Below are 19287 nucleotides of genomic sequence, written 5' to 3' on the forward strand. Positions count from 1 at the left end.
ATCTTCTGAATCTAATAGATGGAGCAGTCAGAGCCTGACTGCTACAACAGTTTTTAATTTGTTTGGAAATTAGTCCAAATAATGAAGAAATGCTTTTCAATACAACATGAAGGCAATACAACTGGCACATCTTTAAAACAATGCCAACACAGTTCTTAACATAGAATACTTGAAGAAACACATCTGTCACAAACAGGTTATGGACCTCTGGTTTGGAAAGTGTTTTTTTTAAAGGAGTTGCTAATGTCTAATAAGACTTCATACTTTAGCACTCAGGCATCTATAATTTCCACATCTTTAAGACAGACCTGGATGTCAGGCAGGTAGCCTTACTTTATTGTAGTCAGAAGTTTTCCTGTGTCCCACCTGGTCCTGCAGTTGCTCAGACCCAAGTAAACACATAGAGGCTTATATTAATTATGAACTGGATGGTCTATGGCTCAAGCTTCTTGCTAGATAGCTCTTATAACTTAACCCATTTTTATTAATCTATAAGTTACCACATGGCCATGGCATTACCAGTCTGCTGGCATCTTGCTGCTCCTTGGGTGGTGGCTGGTATCTCCCCTTATTCTCCTTTCTCCTTTCACTGTCTCTCTTAGATTTTCCAACCTGGCTTCATCCTACCCTGCCATAGACCAAAGCAGCTTTATTTATCAACCAATCAGAGCAATATATATTCACAGCATAGAGAAAGACATCCCACAGCACCTTATACTTCAGAGAGAGGAGATTCAGGTTCATGTCATGAGTCTTTCCCAGAGCACAAGGCTGGGCTAGCACCTTCTGCCTCCAATGCTACCTCTCTGGGTTTGATAAATGAAAGGGCTTCTGTGCTGTGGGATAATCTTTTTGCACACTGTGAAGATGTTTCTCTGCTAAAGTGCCTTGTGATTGGTTTAATAAATAGCTGAATGTCCAATATCTAGGCAGAGAGGATAGACAGGACCTCTTCTGGGCAGCAAAAAGAACTCTGGGAAGGAATCAAAGAGGCAAGTATTTGCCAGCAAGTCATGGAACAAGTTGATCTTACAGTATGGAGGAAGGGTAACAAGCCACATGGCAGAATGTAGATTAATATAAATGGGTTAATTTAAATTAAAAGAGCTAGTAGGGAACAAGCCTAAGCTAAGGCCAAGCTTTCATACTTAAAAAGAAGTCTCCATGTTATTATTTGGGATCTGGCAGTCCAAAGAAAGACAAGCTACAGCTTCTGCCCTTGTAAAAAATGGCAAGTGTCTGGCATCATGTGAGGTTTTGGTCAATCAGTATGAAATGTTAAAAATGACTGGTGTCTTAGTCACTTACCTGTTTCAGTGATAAAACACCAGACAAGAAGCAACTTGAGGGAGAAAGGGTTTATTTTTGCTCATTATTTGAAGGTATAGGCATGGTAAACATGAAAGCAGAAGCATGAGTTGGCCAGTCACATTCCACACAACCAAGAAGCAGAAAGAGATGAATGGTGATATATCATTTAACTTTTCCTTTCATTCTGTTTGAATGGGTTTTCCCACCACAGTTAAACATTTCTGGAAATGTTCTCACAGACATGCCCAGATATGAGTTTCTCAGTTGGTTCTAAATCTAGTCAGGTTGAAGATTGGCCATAACAACTGGTGATGTAGATAAAATCCATGTATAATAGGTTCATGGCCTATTTGTATACACAAGTGCCTATCTGTTCCTTTTACTACTGTCATTAATCATTAACACAATGGGTGACCTTGTGCATTCTGCTTTTCCTCTCTCCAAGCCTTAGTTTCTTCTTTAGTAAGTGGGGTTCATATCTATGTCATTAGTATGAAAACTAAAGATGTTGTTAGTACAGTAATAAGTAGTCATTAGTTAGTGGTTGTGAAGTATGAAACATTGATCACAGCCAAGGGACTGTCATGGCATCTTTGATGGTACCTTATGATGTGCCATAAGTATCTTAGCTGTGCCCTCTGTGCTCATCTTCAGGGTGAGACATGGCACTGAGGGTGCAGGAACCACAGTATAACATTCTTCACTGGGTTGTTACATTATGAGAGATTGCTTTGTAAAGTTGAAAAGTCTTCAGCTCGCTATTGAAGACAGGAGATTCACTTCTCAAGTCCCTTGCTTCTTCTTTCATTGAGAATTCTAATGGCTTGGGGATGGTCTAATGATAAAAATTAGACTTATTGAAGCTGATTTTTTAAGAGACAAGGACTTGTTCCAATCTCCTGAGCTTAATCAATACCCCTGCCTCAGGCTCCAGAGCAGTTGGGAATATGGGCACATATCACTGTACAGAGCTGAAATAGATCTTTGAATGTTTTTACACAGTTATGGATGAGTTCCAGATTTCTGAAAGCAAACTTCTAAGGGCTTCAGGGAGAAGTAGTAGTTTGCCCCCAAAAGATGCAGAGGTACTGGGAATGATCGAGAGGAGTCAGGGAAGGGCCAGGTTGGACTAAGGAAGTCAATTTGTTTTGATAGTTGTGAACTACTGAAGAGTTTGAAGAAGAATGGCATTTACTGAGTTTTAAAAGAATTTTATTTTTATTGAAAATAGAATTTTTTCACATAATGTATCTTGATTATGGGTTTCTATTCCTTCCAGTTTCTCTCTACGTCCCCTCCCATCCAGATCCACTCCCTTTATGTCTCTCATTAGAAAACAAGCAGGCTTCTAGGGATAATAATAAAATTAAATAAGATAAAACAAAAACCCACACATTGAAACTGGACAAAATGAACAAACAGAGGAAAAGAGCCCAAGAGAAGGCACAAGCAATAGAGATCTCTTCATTCACACATTCAGGAATTCCATAAAAACACTAGACTGTGTAGGAAGATAAGGCCTATAAGACTGAGAGATGAGCCAACCTGAAGTCCGCCTAAGGGTCTAGCAACAGGCACTGTCAGAGGTCTTGGTCATGCCTAGCCAATGAGGGGCAACCATGTAATGTCATCAGTTTGGGACAAAGCCTGGGTGCTGGGAGGAGGGTATAAAAGGCTCTCCCATTGGCTGCATAAACCGGCCAGCTGTTTGCCTTTCACCTGACTCCCATTGTCTGTATTGTTGATGCTGCACCTTCTCACCCTCTCCCCTGAAGGGAGCTGTTAGGATCCAGCAACACAACTGGAAGCCATAATATATATGCAAAAAACCTGGTGCAGACCCTTGCAGTTCCTGTGCGTGTTCCCCCAGTCTCTGAATTCACATGTGCTTTGGTCATGTTTATTTAGAGGGCCTTGTGTTCTTGGTGTCCTTCATCTCCTCTAGCTCTTATACAACTCTGCCCCCCTCTTCCATAGGGTTCCCTGATCCCCGAAGGGAAAGATTTGATGAAGACATTCCATTTAGGGCTGGGTGTTCCAGGGTCTCTCTACATAATGTCTGGCTATGGGTCACTTTACTTGTCCCATCTGCTGAAGGAGGAAGCTTCTCTGATGATGACTGAACAAGTCACTGATCTATGAGTATAGCAGAATGTTGTTAGGAGTCATTTTATTGCTACTTTTTGCTTTGAAAGACCAGTAGTATTTGATTTTCTCCTAGGTCCCTGGGCTATCTAGTCCCAGGTTTTTGGTCACCACAGCAGTGACAGGTATGTGTTCTGCCTCATGGAGTGGGCCATAAGTCAAATCAGGTATTGGTTGGTTACTCCCACAAGGTTTGTGCCACCATTGCACCAGCATATCTTGCAGATAGGACACCATTGTAGATCAAAGGGGTTGTGGCTGGGTTGGTATTTATGTTTCCTCTTTGGTAACATACAGAGTACTTCCTGTACCAAAGATGCTAGAACGTAGGGGTGAAGGGTTTACATAGGCATCATCTCTACTTCTCCATGTTCAGTGAATTGTGTAGGTGTTGTCTTCAGCAATGGGACCTGGCCATCAGTTTATGGAGAGCAATCTATAGTCTTAGAAACAGCCTGGGATGTTTGGCGATTTCCATGGGACCCCTTTGGCCAACAACTCAATTAGATATAACCAAATCCTGGTACTGGAAGCTTCATTTGGTGACAAGAGATGTCCATTTGGGCCTCTCTCTCTTCTATTATTTGCTGATTTTGTTTAGATCACCTTCATATGTATATATATATTTTAGCAAGTTTCTATTATACTAGGTTTCTGTATTACACCTCCAGTGACCCTTAATTTTAGCTGTCTCTCCCCATATTCCATCCCTTGTCTTCCTCTCCCCACCCATACTCATTTGATTATACTATTCTAGCAATCCTGTTCATCTATAACTATCTGTTCTATTTCCTTTTCCTAACAAGATCTATCTTTCCCCACCCCCAGTCCCTTACTCTTTACCTATCCTCTGTGGTTCTATGGATTGTAGCTTGGTTATCATGGACTTCACAGCTAACATACACATATAAGAAAGTACATACCAGTTTGTCTTTCTGGGTCTGAGATACATCACTTAGGATTTTTTTCTAGTTCCATCAATTTACCTGCAATTTTCATTTAAAAAATGGATGAGTAATACTCTATTGTGTAAATATACCACATTTTCTTTATCCATTCTTCTGTTGAGGGACAACTAGGTTGTTCCTAACTTCTGGCTATTATGAATAGAGCAGCAATGAACATGTTTGAGCAAGTGTCTCTGTGGTAGGATGAACTGTCCTTTGGGTATATTCCCAAGAGTGGTATAGTTGGATCCTGAGGTAGACAGATTCCTATCTTCCTAGGGAACGGCCCCACTATTTCCATAGTGGCTGTACAAGTTTGTACTCCCACCAGCAATGGATGGATCTTAGTCCACATCCTCAGCAGCATGAGCTGTCACTTGTTTTATTGATCTTTGCCATTCTGATAGGTGTAAGATGGACTCTCAAAGTAGTTTTGATTTGCATTTCCATGGTGGCTAAGGATGTTGAACATTTCTTTCTTCCTCAGCCATTTGAATTTTCTCTTTTGAATTTTTTTGTTTAGATCTGTACCCCATTTTAAATTTGGGTTATTTGTTTTCTTTATATCTAGTTTTTGGAATTCTTTACATATTTTGGACATTAGCCCTCTATTATGTGTGTAGTTGGTAAAAAAAATTTCCCATTCTATAGGCTGCCTCTTTGTCCGAATGTTGGTGTTTTTGCCATTCAGAAGCTTTTCTATCTCATGAGGTCCCATTTATTAATTGTTGATCTTAGTGCCTGTGCTAATGCTGTTCTGTTCAGAAAGTCTTTTCCTGCAGCAATTAGTTGAAGACTATTTCTCACTTTTGCTTCTATCTGGTTTAGTGTATCTGGTTTTGTGTTGAGGTCTTTGACCCATTTGGAGTTAAGTTTTGTGTAGGGTGATAAATATGGATCTATTTGGATTCTTCTACATGCAGCCATCCAGTTTGACCAGAGCCATTTGTTGAAGATTCCATCTTTTTTCCAGTGTATATTTCTGGCTTCTTTATAAAAAATCAGATGTCCGTAGGTGTGTGAATTTATGTCTGGGTCTTCAGTTTGATTTTATTGATGAATGTGGCTGTTTTTGTGCCAATATCATGCTGTTTTTGTTACTATAGCTCTGTAGTACAACTGGAGATTAGGGACAGTGATATCTCTAGTGGTTCTTTTACTACTAAGAGTTACACCCATCTGAGGTCATGTTGATGTCTGTGGTCCATGCTGATGCCGAGGGCCATGTATGGGTCCATAGTCCTACTGAAGCTGGGGACCATGTTGATGTCTGTGTCCTGTGTTATCATTGAGAGCCATGTAAATGTCTGTGGTCTGTGTTGCCACTCACTTGTTGATGTGAGTTGGCCAGCCTGCTGCCAGGGTACATATTGGTGTCCATGGCTTGTGTTGCCCCAGAGGCTATGTTGATGTCCTTGGCCTGTGCTGCCTCCAGGGACAATGATGGTGTCTGTGGCTTCCTGTGGGATGTCTTTCTGTATGCTGTGAATATGTGTGGCTACCATTGAATAATAAATAAAGTTGTTTTGGCCTATGGGAAGAAAGCTTACAGCCAGGTAGGAAATCCAAGCTGAGATACAGAGAGAAGAATGGCCACGGCTTTGTGGCAACATATAGATTAATAGGAATGGGTTAATTTAAGATGAAAGAGCTAGCTAGCAAAAAGTTAATGCCATAGGTCATACAGTTTGTAATTAATATAAACCTCTGAGCAATTGTTTTATAAGTAGCTGTGGGATCGCAAGTGGGAGAGATTTGTCTGGACTGTTGGGCAAGGCAGGGCCAGAGAAATTTCTATCTACAGTGGCTCATGCTGTGGTAGACGGCCATGTTGATGTCCCTGGTGGATTACATTTATTGATTTATGTATATTGAACCATCCCTGCATCTTTTGGATGAAGCCTACCCGACCATGGTAGATGACCTTTTTAGTGTGGTCTTAGATTTGGTTTGCAAGTATTTTATTGAGAAATTTTGAATTTATGTTCATAAGGGAAATTGTCCTGCAATTCTCTTTTTTTGTTGGGTCTTTATGTGGTTTGGGAATCAGGGTAATTGTGGTCTTGTAAAATATATTGGGCAGTGTTCCTTCTGTTTCTATTTTGTGGAATAATTTAAGGAGTATTGACATTAACTATTCTTTGAAAGTCTGGCCTTGGGATTTTTAAAAAAATTTTTTTTGGTTGGAAGACTTTTAATTACTGCTTTCATTTCATTAGGGGTTATAGGTATATTTAAATTGTTTCTCTGAATGTGACTCAACTTTGGTAAGTAGTATATATTAAGAAAATTACCTATTTCTTTAGATTTTTTCCAGTTTGGTGTAGTACAAGTCTTTAAAGTATGTCCTTATCATTCTCTGGATTTCCTCAGTGTCTGTTGTTATATCTGCCTTTTGTTTCTGATTTTGTTAATTTGGATCTTTTCTCTCTGCCTTTTTGTGGTAATATTTTATTTGTGATGAAGTGTGATATTTTATTTGTATGTTCATAAATAAAGTTGCCTGGAGATCAGAGGTCAAATAGCCATTAAGCAGAAGTCCAGCTGTGGTAGCATATGTCCTTAATCCAATCACATGGCAGGCAGAGTCTCTGTGTGGTCAAGGACACAGCCGAGCGTGGTGACATGAACCTTTAATCTCAGTACCAACCATAGAGACCTGGAGGTCTGTATAGATAGGCAGTGATGAGGAAGTCATGTGGCTGGGCTTTGAGCCAATGAGAAAGCAGAACAGAAAGGCAATAAAAACACAAGTCAGACAGGAAGAAGGTCTCTCTGAGGAAGCGATGGCAGTGATGTGGTAAGATAAGGTAGTCATGGCTCTCTGATCTCTTTGGCTATTACCTTTGTATTTAGCTCTGGGTTTCTTATTTAATGAGACTGTTTAGAATTTCATATCCACCTTTTAGTTAACTTGGATAAGGTTTTGTCAATCTTAATGATTTTCCCAAAGAATCAACTCTTTGTTTCATTGATTCTTTCTATTTTATTGATTTCAGCCCTGAGTTTGATTATTACTGCTGTCTACTTCTTTTGGGTATGATTTCTTCTTTTTGTTTTAGAGCTTTCAGGTGTGCTGTTAAGTTACTAGTATGAGATTTCTCCATTTTTTTAATGTAGGCATTTAGTGTTTTGAACTTGCTTTTTAGAATTACCTTCATTGTGTCTCATAAGTTTGGTATGTTTTGTGTTCATTTTCATTCAATTCTAGAAAGTCTTTAATTTCTGTCTTGATCCATTTTCTCATCCAGTAGTGAGTTGTGCAGTTTCCAAGAGTTTGTAAGATTTCTATTGTTGATATCCATCTTTAATCCATGGTTGTCAGATAAAATGAAGGACACTATTTCAATTTTCTTGTATCTGTTGAAACTTTCTTTGTGCCAGAGAATATGGTCAATTTTGGAGAAAGTTCCATAATGAGCTGAGAAGAAAGTATATTCTTTTGTGTCTGGGTGAAATGTTCTGTAAATATATGTTAGGTCCATTTAGTTTATAACATCAGCTTCAGCATTTTTCTGTTTAGTTTTTGTCTTAATGACCTGTGTATTGGTGAGAGTGGGTTACTGAAGTCTCTCACTATCAGTGTGTGAGTGTCAGTATGTGATTTAAGCTTTAGTAGTGTTTCTTTTACAAACTTGGATGTCCTTGTGTTTGGTGCATAGATGTTAAGAATTGAAATGCCATCTTGGTGAATTTTTTCTTTGAGTATGTATTGTCCTTACCTATCTCTTCTGATTTATTTTTGTTTAAAGTCTATTTTGTCAAATATTAAAATGGCTACACCAGCTTGCTTCTTAGATACAGTTGCTTGGAATGTCTTTTCCATCCTTTTACCTTGCGGTGATGTCTATCTTTTATATTGAGATGTGTTTATTGGATGTAGCAGAAGGAAGGGTCTTGTTTTCATATCTATTCTGTTAGTCTGTGTCCTTTTATTAGGGATTTGAGACCATTGATGTTGAGAGCTATCAATGAGCAGTGTTTGTTAATTCTTGTTCTTTTGTTGTTGTAGTGGTGGTGGTGGTGTGTGTGTATGTGTGTGTGTGTGTGTGTGTGTGTGTGTGTGTGTGTGTGTTTCCTTTTTTGATTTGCTGGTCTAAAATTATTTATTCCTTGAGTTTTCTTGGGTATATTTAACCTCTTTATATTGGAGTTTTCCTTTTATGCCTTCTGTAAGGATGGATTTGTGAATAAATATTGCTTAAATTTGGTTTTCATCATGGAATGTCTTATTTTTCCCATCTCTTACAATTGAAAATTTTTTCTGGGTATGCCAATCTAGGCTGGAATCCATGGTCACTTAGAATCTGTTGAACATCTATCTAGGCCCTTCTGGCTTTTAGTCTTCATTGAGAAGTCAAGTGTTATTCTATAGGTCTGCCTTTATATGACACTTGATCTTTTCCCCTTGAAACTTTTAATATTCTTTCTTTGTTCTGTATGTTTAGTGTTTTGTTTATTATGTGCTGAGGGGACTTTATTTTGTGGCCCATTCCATTTGGTGATCTGTGTGCTTCTTGTACCTTAATAGGCATATCTTTCTTTAGGTTAGGGCAATTTTCTTCTGTGATTTTGTTGAAAATATTTTCTGTGCCTTTGGGCTGGGTTTCTTCTCCTTCTATTCTTATTATTCTTAGGTTTGGTCTTTTCACAGTGTCCCAGATTTCCTAGATCCTTTGTGTAAGGAGTTTTTAAATTTAAAATTTTCTTTGAAGGAGATATCCATCTCTTCTATCATGTCTTCAATGCCTGAGATTCTCTTTTCCATTTCTTGTATTCTGTTGGTGAGGCTTACCTCTAAGGTTCCTGTTTGAATTCTTAAATTCTTCATGTCCAGATTTCCCTGAGTTTGGATTTTCTTTATTGATCTTATTTCCACTCTTAAGTCTTGAACAGTTTTGTTCATTTCCTTCCACTGTTTGTGTTTTCATAGGTTTCTTTACAGGATTTATTCATTTCCTCTTTAAGAACCCCTACCATATTCATAAGGGCTATTAAAGTCCTTTTCCTGTGCTGTAGCTATTTTGCACTACTCAGGGTCTGCTGTGGTAGCGTGGTTGGGCTCTAGTGGAGACACATTCTAGTATTATTGATTGTGTTTTTATGCTGGTCTCTAGGCATCTGGGTTTGGGAAGATTGTAATTTTAGGGGCTGATATCTAGTCTTGTCTCTGTTGGGTGGATGTTTTATTCCTTTGTTTCTGTTGTCCTCTCTGGTTCTTAGGAGAGTATGTTAGCTCTGTATTGCCTGGTAGGACATTCTTCTGAGATCCTGATAGGTGAGGCCACTTGGGGTTCCAGGTAAAATGAGACTTAGGGATGGAGACGGGTTCTTAGGGGTTGAGGGGGTCCACAGGAGGGAGGAAAGCAGGATGTTCTATCAGGATCTTCCCCTGCGAATGGGGGCAGAGAATGAGGAGAGGCCGTAGTAGGTGATCTGCTATAGAGCAGGGGATGAGACAAGGGGGTTGGACTTGGAGGAATGGAGGGAGAGGTGAAGATCTATGGCTAACCTACTTGCTCTGCAGGTTCTCAGCAGATGCTTGTTGGAGTTGGGGACTGGGATAAAGCAATAAGTGGGTGGAGGAAGTTTGAAAGAGAAGATTTGTGTGATTCCCTGGAGAAGGGGAGAGCTGGAGAAGGGAGGCTGCAGCAAGCGGTCTGCTTCAGAGCTGGGGATAAGATTGAGGGATTGGTTTTTCAGGAGCTGAGGAAGAAGTGAAGCTCTGCAGTTAGCTTGCCTTCTTCCCTGGTTGGAGTGGCCTGCTGGCTCCCAGGGAGACCCTACTGATTTTCTATGAGGCCCGTTATTTATGTTAGCCATTTCGTTCTGTGAGGCAGACAGCATCCATACCCATTTTACAGATTGAAAGACTAAAATTCAAAAAAGTGGAAGTAACTTGTTGTCATCACACAATTGGCACTGGTGTAAGCCAGGACCTGAGGCCCTTCAGCTCCGAGCCCTTTTGCTTTGAAGCACGACTTGCTGCCTTCCAGAGCAAACTGGTGTTTGCTCAAGTGGACAACTGTGAGGTCAAGTTTCTTTCTGTATAGAGAGGGAAAGCAGAGTGGACACCCCAGATTTCCTCTGCTCAGCCTAGTGGGAGGTTTGGAGGCCTTTAATCCTAATGTGCAAGGCAGAGCCCTCCTTTGCTCGCCCCTTGCCTTCTACTCCTCCTGGCTTCCCTTCTCTTAGCCCATTACACAGACTTGTATACTTCTCCAAGACATCCAAGCACAGCCCTCTTCAGTGATTTGGACTATCCTGAGTGATTTGCATGCACAGCTCACAATTGATTAACAGTGGAGCTGGGCTGAGGGACCCTAGAGCTTTTTGCAATCTTGTCATCACGCTTTGTGCCAGGTTTAGCACACAGTAAGTGCTCAATGCATAGTAGTAGCTCTTTGCTTTTCCTGCAAAAGGCAATGCACACCCCTCTGGGGGCTCAGAATGTCAAAGTCTGAAAGTGCATTTACCCTCTGCTCACTCTGCAGGCTGCTCTGTCCCTGTCTAGATATTTGACCTTTTCTGGAGCAAAAGAGCTTGGGTGCCACTTGGGCTGATGAGGCTGTGGTCCAAGGAGCTGGCCCTATAGAATGAAGGTGACCCTGCTTCAGCACAGACAGCCTCTCTTTGAAGATACAGCCTGGCTGCTTTGCATGCAGGATGAGGGCTCCTCTGGTCAATTTGCTTTTACTAATGTCAAGCCCCCGCGGCGCCGACGTTGGTTGCGTAGCAACTGGCCGAGCAGCACTGCAGAGGTGGCCATGCATAAAAGATGACACATGATGGAGGGGCTCGGGGTGAGGATTTGCAAATTTAGATACAGTCGCAGCAGGAATATGAACTGGGCACTCGACAAGTATGGGGGTGGGTGGTTTTCTTTGTCTCCTCCCATCCCATTCAGAAAGCCAGCTTCCCACTGTATTGATAGAAGTCTAGGGAAATTAGCAGAAAGGGGGAAGGGAGATGTGAGAGAGCAGCCTCCGCCCCAACCCAGAGGCTGAATGGGGCAAAAGAAAGAAACAAGTTTGAAGAGCAATGCAAACATATACAAACAGAGGCCTCAAGGTACCCTGAGATGCCTCTGAGGCAGCCTGGCTCTGGCATGGATTCCTCTACCTCAGTGGACAGCTGTTGAAAGTAACTGGTTTGAACACCACCATTCTGATAGCATGTCCCTCTATGTTGTTTCTGACAGCTTCAGGGAGTTGAGATGTGCTAGATCTGGGGCTCCCAGTCCTGCACTCAGGTCCTAGAGCTGCTACTTGGTGATACTTGGAAGGTGACTACAAATCACATCCAGTTCAAGCCATCCAATTTTAATTGAGCATCTACTATGAGCAGGGTGCTGACCTTGGGGGCTAGGAGACACACTAAAATACAATGTCGTTGAGGTCTCTTGATGTAGTGGAATAGACAGGTATCAATACAGTGAGACTCTCCTCATATGCAGAGCCCAGACACAGCTGACTAGGGGGAGTCCTCTACTGCTTTGATTTGAAAGGTATTATTGGGACAGGTGAGGAAGCCAAGGAATGGAAAGGCAGATGTCAGAGCAAAGAAACTACTCAGGTAGAGGCACTTAGGTGAGAACTTATGTGTGCTGTCAGCAGGAGGTGAGGAAGCTTAAATGCATTTTGAGAGATTCTTCAGCTTCAGGAAGGATGTGCCTGGCAATCTCCTGAGGTCCTCATGGACTTATGACTTATTTTCCTATCTACACCCCTCCTCACCATGCCAAGATACCACAGAGTAATGAACCATCATGGTGCCACTCTTTACCGGAGCACCTGGAGGTCTATCTGTTCCCAAACTCTATTCTAGAGAAGGGAGGCAGGGGGTTGGGGATTTAGCTCAGTGGTAGAGCGCTTGCCTAGCAAGTGCAAGGCCCTGGGTTCGGTCCTCAGCTCTGAAAAAAAAAAAAGAGAGAAGGGAGGCAGACCTAGAGAAAGCAGGGGCTATCAGGGGACCCCATTGACCTGGGTGGGGAAAGAGAAGAGGAAACAGCTGTGACCGGGGCAGCGAGGGTTCTGCGGTTCTGATGTGACAGCAACATGGCGATCTCAGGAGCAGGTGCAGGCTCCTTCAGGAAGAGCTGATCTGGGAAAACTCCAGTTCCAATGTCACCTTCAGCAGTAAACTCCAGGCAGATGCGGAGTTTCCATCCTGTTTGAAAACAACAGCCCTAGTGTGGGTGGATCAACCCCTGCCCACTGGCAGCCCAGTGAATTATTTCTCACTTGCACACAGCCTTGACACCCATTATTTTATTTGCTGCTCCCCAAGATTCTGGTGTGGCATTGGAACCCTACTTTTTCAGGCGAGGAAAGCTCCGAATGGAGCTGCTTGTCCAGATCATGCTGTGTCAGGCCTTGTACTGTGTTCTGACCAGGGCTCTTGCTCTCTACCCGCTCTACTCTTCAGAGGTAAACTGGAGGGCCACTGGGACACAGGCAACAGACAGAGTGTCAGTTTTCCTGGAAAGATGCCTTTGGAGCACAATGTAAGTGCTCCAGGGGGAAAGGATGTAATTTGATTAAAAACTTTGCTACTCCTCACTGAATAGGATCAAATCCTGAGAAAGAACTTCGAACCAGGCAAGGCAGCTCGTCATGGGCAAGGCCTCAACATACTTAGTTCTCAAGAACTATGTAGGAGTTCACATTCCAGCTCTGTCACCCATTTGTCAGATGAATCTTGGATGAACTATTTTATCTTCAGTTCTCAGCCTCTTCTCTGTAAGATAAAGACACTAACAGTGTCTGCCTTAGGGAGTTTTGGATAGAGCACAATAAATTAATTGTTGTGGAGCTGCTGTATGGTAGATACTGCATAAAAGTTTAATTCTTACTAGACATATAACACTAATTATTTCTGGGGTAGAAAAGTGAACATAGTTCAGGAGTGAGGACATGAAAGGCAGAGGGCCTTCCCAAGGTCTCATAATGCGAGCTGAGCCTAGAAAGATGTAGGCGGTAACTAGGTCTGTTCTAGACAGCAGGAATAGCAGGTACCAAACCTAGGAGGGTCTGATGCTTTATTTATGAGTGAGGAAGCTGAGGTTCAGGAAAGATAACATCCCTGCAGAAAGCAGTGCCATTAGCACTCCTCTGAGCAAGGGTGGTCCACAAAACAAAGCCTGAGGGGAGAGGAGAACTTGGGGAGTCTCGGGGTGCAGTACTGCAGATGAACATGGCCTCATGGCCTCTTGGGTAGGGCACTGTCTGGAGGGCAAAAGCAGGGGAAAGGTGGACAGAAGAGTTGGGCCACCTCCAGCATCCAGGGGATAAGAGAGGAATCTGGGTACCATTGGAGATTTCGGCTTCCACCTAGAGATAGGGGAGTGTTGACACTTAGGGTGTGGGGAGGCTTGTGTTCTCAGCTTCTGGCAGCCTAGTGGCTCACTGAGCTGTTGAGCGAATGAGTCAAGCTCTGGTCTCTGAAGAGGATGTGCCACCTGCACTATTTATAGATGCCGAGTCTGAATGTAGCCACACAGACCTGGTCTGTTTTAGGTCTGAGGAGATGCTCAGAAGAGGCAGATGCCTTCACATCCTCCAGGGTGGGGACTGTGCCTCTCCAGTCACCTTTACATCCTTTGGTGCTCTGGCACCTGTGAAGGCTGGATGTCCCAATGAGGCTTTGATTGACATGAGCCCAACAGTGTTGGTCCTGGAGTCTAAACATAGACTTCCTCCTAAGATGGGTTTGGATTGCTTCTGGGAGGCATGGATCAGAGATGAAGGGGCCTGGTAGCTTCTTAGGACCAGTTGATATAGTCTAGGAAAACATACCAAAGGCCTGAGGGCTCTATCCATGCTCTGCCTCCTCCTGGGTGTCTGACCTTGCCTGACTTAACCTTCTCTCACTTTCCTTATTGGTAAAATAGGGATACTAATGGCACGTCTCCAGGATTGCTCAGAAGATTAAATGAGGCTATACATGTGAAAGACTCAGCAAATGAATGACCTTATGCAAGAAAATGCCCAGCCAAGCTGACTATATAGTGGGGTCTCAAATTTAACTTCCCTTCCTACTCAGAGCTGCAGGAAGACTGTTTTCTGCTGTTTGTCTGACCTGTCCTCTGAGTCCCACGTTTAGTTAGAGGGGGAATACAGCTTCTAGCCCTACCTAGGACAAAAGGCTTTTGAAAAGCCCAAGTGTGTTACTTCATCTTTGTCTTGGAATTCCCCCTGGAAGATTCTCAACTTTGTATTAGTCAGATGGGGCAAGATTCATTCACTAAAAAACAAAAAAAGACTCTTCCAATTTCCAAAGTCCTGCCTCCAGTAATCCTTAATTACCATGCTGACCACACTGTGTTCCCCTTCAGGCTGTGGGTAGAGTTGCAGCTCACCAGGCCCACAGGCCAGCCAGATGCAGACTACAGAGGGGAAAACTGCTGGAGTGGGCCTTTTCCAGGCACCTGCCTGCATTTGCAGAGGCTGCTGGTTCCAGAAGCCCCCTGGCCTCATATGCACACACTGCACACCAGGGAACCAGCTCCCCCACCCCTCAGCCACCTGAGCCCCAATGACAGGAACTTGACTTGTGCCTAGAATAGTTAACAGACAAAAGGGGCAGCTCCAGGGGCTGCTGCTGCATTTCTTTATTAAAAAAAGAAAAGCAGGACCCAAGAAAACCATTTCTTTCTCTCCTGGAGACTCTTCCTGGCATCATCATCCATATGCCTTTTGCCTACCTCCCACAGACCCAGTTTAGAGCAGATGGACAGCACAGGGATTCCTATAAGAGCAACTTGAAGGAGTCAACCATAAAAGGCCACCACTGGCCCTGCTCAGGCCCAGAGAAACTAGCCTGCAGCTACTCAGGGCCTGTCTAGTGCTGCCCCTGGCCACGTGCCTATGGTTTGGGACCATTCTGACTTACCTAAGGACAGAATGACCAGCACACGGTTTTAGGTAAGATGGTCTGAGATCCCCTATGGCAAGTTACTAAAATAAAATAAAGTATCTCTGTGCTTGAGCCTCCTCTCTCTGAAACGAGAGTAACAATAGACAGCAGGACGTTATACGAATGAAATGAGATGGTTTTTCAAAGCTTTCAGAACAGCTTCTGATGCACAGCACATGCAATGTAAATGTTTGTTAAATAAATAAAATGCAAAGGCCATAGCATTAAACAGAACTGACTCACGAATCGGGCACGTGGTTCCCATGGAATTTCTCTTCACTTTAGCTTACAGATTCAGGAGGTGCTTTTGCCTTGGGTTTGCACTTCCTTCTGACTCTTGCTTTGTTTCTCAAATGGGAGCAAGCTCAGATATTGAGCCATTGGCAGGTGAATCACTCTAGAATCGAATACTTCTGTCTCTTTTGCTTTATTGGGGGTGGGGTGGGAATTGAACCCAGATCCTGAAATATACTGGGTGAGCACTTTACCACCGAGGTGACACTCAACCCTTTGTTTTGTTTACAGTGTAATGAAACAAAAACAGAAACGGAGCCACATTATGTAGCCCATGCTGGCCTCAAACTGATGATTCTCCTGCCTCAGCCTCCAGAGTGTTAAGATTACAGAAGTAAGCCCCTGCATTCAGTTTTCATTGTAATTAAATTGCATGTATTTTCTCTTCCTTGTATAAATTCTATGTATGATAGTAATGTATCAGTCTTCCAAGATACAAAATGAATAAATTAAAATATATATAAAGTAAATAAAAAATAATAGAAAATAAATAGTGGTACAGATGACTTGCAAACATGGCAAAAAGCATAATTCTGGCAAGTCAATACACAAAATCAGAGAGATCTAGAAGTGGGAATCAGTGTGTGTGTGTGTGTGTGTGTGTGTGTGAATGACCCCTCCAGAGAAAACCCCTTCGGAAGGCCTGGAACTTTGGCTTTCATATTTGCTTTGGCAAGTTTCTTTCTTGTCTGTGTCCTACACAGGTCCAGCCTGGCTGAAGTCACCTTCACAGTACCCTGTGCATGTAGCCCAGCTCTCTAGACACACCCAGGCTGGTGTCTCTTAAGACTGCCGTTGCTGAGGTCTTTCTCCCCTCACACACACTCTCTCTCTTTTAATCTTCCTGCCTGGCAGAGTGGCTGTAAATTACCACATTAATTTCTAAATCAAGCCAAGTTCCATAGTAACGGAGCAGCTTCCATCCAGACCTGAAAAGATTCATTACAAAGTTGATTTGCTAAGTGCCCTCAACTTATTCCTTCAAAAGAACAGCTGCATTTACCCAATTCTGATAGCTCTCCAGGGGCAGGTACTGCAGGGAGCTGAGTTCTTGAGGGGGGGGGCTGCCAGAGTGACTCTTTGAGCAGGTAGGGTGGGCAAGTAGGGAGTTCAAAAGCAGAGGAATATAGGTTTCAAGTGGACATGAGAAATCTGTGAGCATCCATGCATGAGAGGGTGTTGGTTTGTCTGCCTGCCTGAGGACTCCTGGGTACTGATTGGATTTGCTCTGTTTGTGGAGGGACTTAATAACCTTCTTAGAGTTGTAACTGGGAAATAATTTCAGACTAGCTTTCAGGATCCCAGATGTTAAGTTATAATTCTGAAGGCAAAAAGTAAGGGACACTAGCTGCCCCAATCTCTTAACATCAAGGGAAAGAGTGACAATTCAGGGAGCATATTTCATGGTTCAAAGGGGACAGTAAAGTATTTATTTATAGGAGTCAAGTAATTTTCAATGGTCACTAACAGGGTATTGTGTAGAGGCCTCCATCTTTCCCTGTATAAAAAGGAGGAAGCAGAGTTTCTCATGGCGTTACTGGAGGGCCTGGATGGGATAATATGTATTGGGAACTTACTGTAGTGCCTGGCATGGAGTAAATTCTCAGAGTCAGTTTTGTTTATGGTATGGAAGGTGATGGTGGTGGTGGTGGTGATGATGGTGAAGGTGAAGACTCAATGTTCACATTTCTGGCCAAAGTACTACCTTTCCATCCATCCTTCCTTCTACCTTTCCACCCATCCTTCCTTCTACCTTGCCATTCATCCTTCCTTTTACCTTGCCATTCACCCTTCCTTCTACCTTTTCATCCATTCTTCCTTCTACCTTGCCATTCATCATTCCTTTTACCTTACCATTTACCCTTCCTTCTACCTTGCCATTCATCCTTCCTTCTACCTTGCCATTCATCCTTCTTTCTACCTTAGCACTCATTCAGCAAGATGCAAAAGGTGCCCTGCCCAAGTGGCTATGGATTCTGCCACCTCCTCCTCTAGTCCTGGTCAGGCCATTGTAATCTTTAACTTGGGACCTCAGAGCAGCTTCCTAATGATGTCCCTGTCTTACTCCAAGTAGAAAGGGCAATTGATGCAATTTCTCATCCTTCCCTTCTCCATCCCCTCTGAGCGGTGGTGGTTAAGGTTGAAGCTCAGGAGTTCTGGAGGAGGCTGACTCACTGTTTATTTAGTGATATGACATTGGTCAAAAGAATGGAGTTCTCCTAGCCTATATTCCTCATCTGACTTTGTTGTTTAATCAGCTGTCCTGTGTTTCTTCTCACCACATGAAGCACCATGGAGATTAAATGAGGTTGTGTTTATGAACTAGTCAGGCCAGGGCCTTACCCAGATGTTAGCCTAGGTAATTTCCTGGGACCTGTGTGTGACTCAGGCCCTGTCCTGAAGGCACTCACTCACAAGGTGGGAGAGAAGGCATTTGAAGGAGAAATACCACCCAAGGTACCAACATGCTTCCCTCTGTGAAGGCTTGGCAGCTTTGGCTTCATGGCATTGCAGGAGAGCCAGGCACAGAGAGATACTTACACTTCTTCCAAACACACTCTGATGCTGAGACTCCAAACCCAAGGTTCCTGCAGAAATCTGAAGAGTAGTTAGAAATCGATGGCCATGCCAAATACTGGGGTGAGAAAGGATGTAACAACGTTCTTTTACCTTTTTATAAACAGCATTTTAGAAGACATAGTGTTTGTTGTTTCACATACCTTGTATGATTTAGCTTAACTATGAGGAAGGCAGTACTAACAATAGTGGACAGTTCCTGAAGTTTTACTATGTGCCAAGCTCAAAGTACTTTTTTATGCATTATCTGTTTGAGCCCCCCAAATAATCGCTTGAGGTTCATGTGACTTATATGCTTTTCCATGTGACTCCTGAAACTGAGGCTCAGAGAGGCCACACAGTCCAGGATCACACAAGCTGATCTTAAACTTATAGTCTCAACCTGTTACCAGCAGATAACTTTACTAGCACTGGAAGACTCAGTTTGTAGAAGGGAGATACAGGGCTCAGTGATGTGATGATCTCTTTAGAGAGAGTCGTGGCCAGTGCTGGAGAACTGAACTGACTGTCTCTAAAACCTGGTTTGGGGTCAGCAATTTCCTGTGTATCATGAAACAGCTTCAGGCTAGCATGCAACCTCCCCCAGCACTCTCCTCCCCCCCTAAAAACAAAGAGCTCCCAATAGCATTTATATTTGCATCTCAAAATCCTGCAGCCTGCAGGTGGGGGAATGCTCATTTTAATTTGGCAGAAATTAATAAGTCTGAGTGGAGAGACATCACACGTCGGGCTGAACATGGCATTGCCACCCCCTTTAATTTGTTAGACAATACAACTGTGCTACAGCTCCCAGTGTCGATGAGGAAAAATAAACACATGTATATTAATGACTTTAAAAGATTTCCGTTTATCCAAGCATGTCTCTTTCTTTTTATTCAGCATATCATTGGATCGATAATTAATCCCCATACATTTTAATAACGAGTTTTCACTTGCAATTGTTTTTCATAATTTTGCATTTATGTTTGACAAGTTTAGGAGCTTGTTCAGTTTGAAAAGGGAGAAAGAAAGTCAGGGATGGTTTTTCCTCATGCTGTAGTATGTCAGGTCTACAAGATTAGGGTCACTATGGGCTAAGAGGAGCTGGCTGACATTT

The sequence above is a fragment of the Peromyscus eremicus genome, chromosome 2, assembly GCF_949786415.1.
Source record: "Peromyscus eremicus chromosome 2, PerEre_H2_v1, whole genome shotgun sequence".
Lineage (NCBI taxonomy): Eukaryota > Metazoa > Chordata > Mammalia > Rodentia > Cricetidae > Peromyscus > Peromyscus eremicus.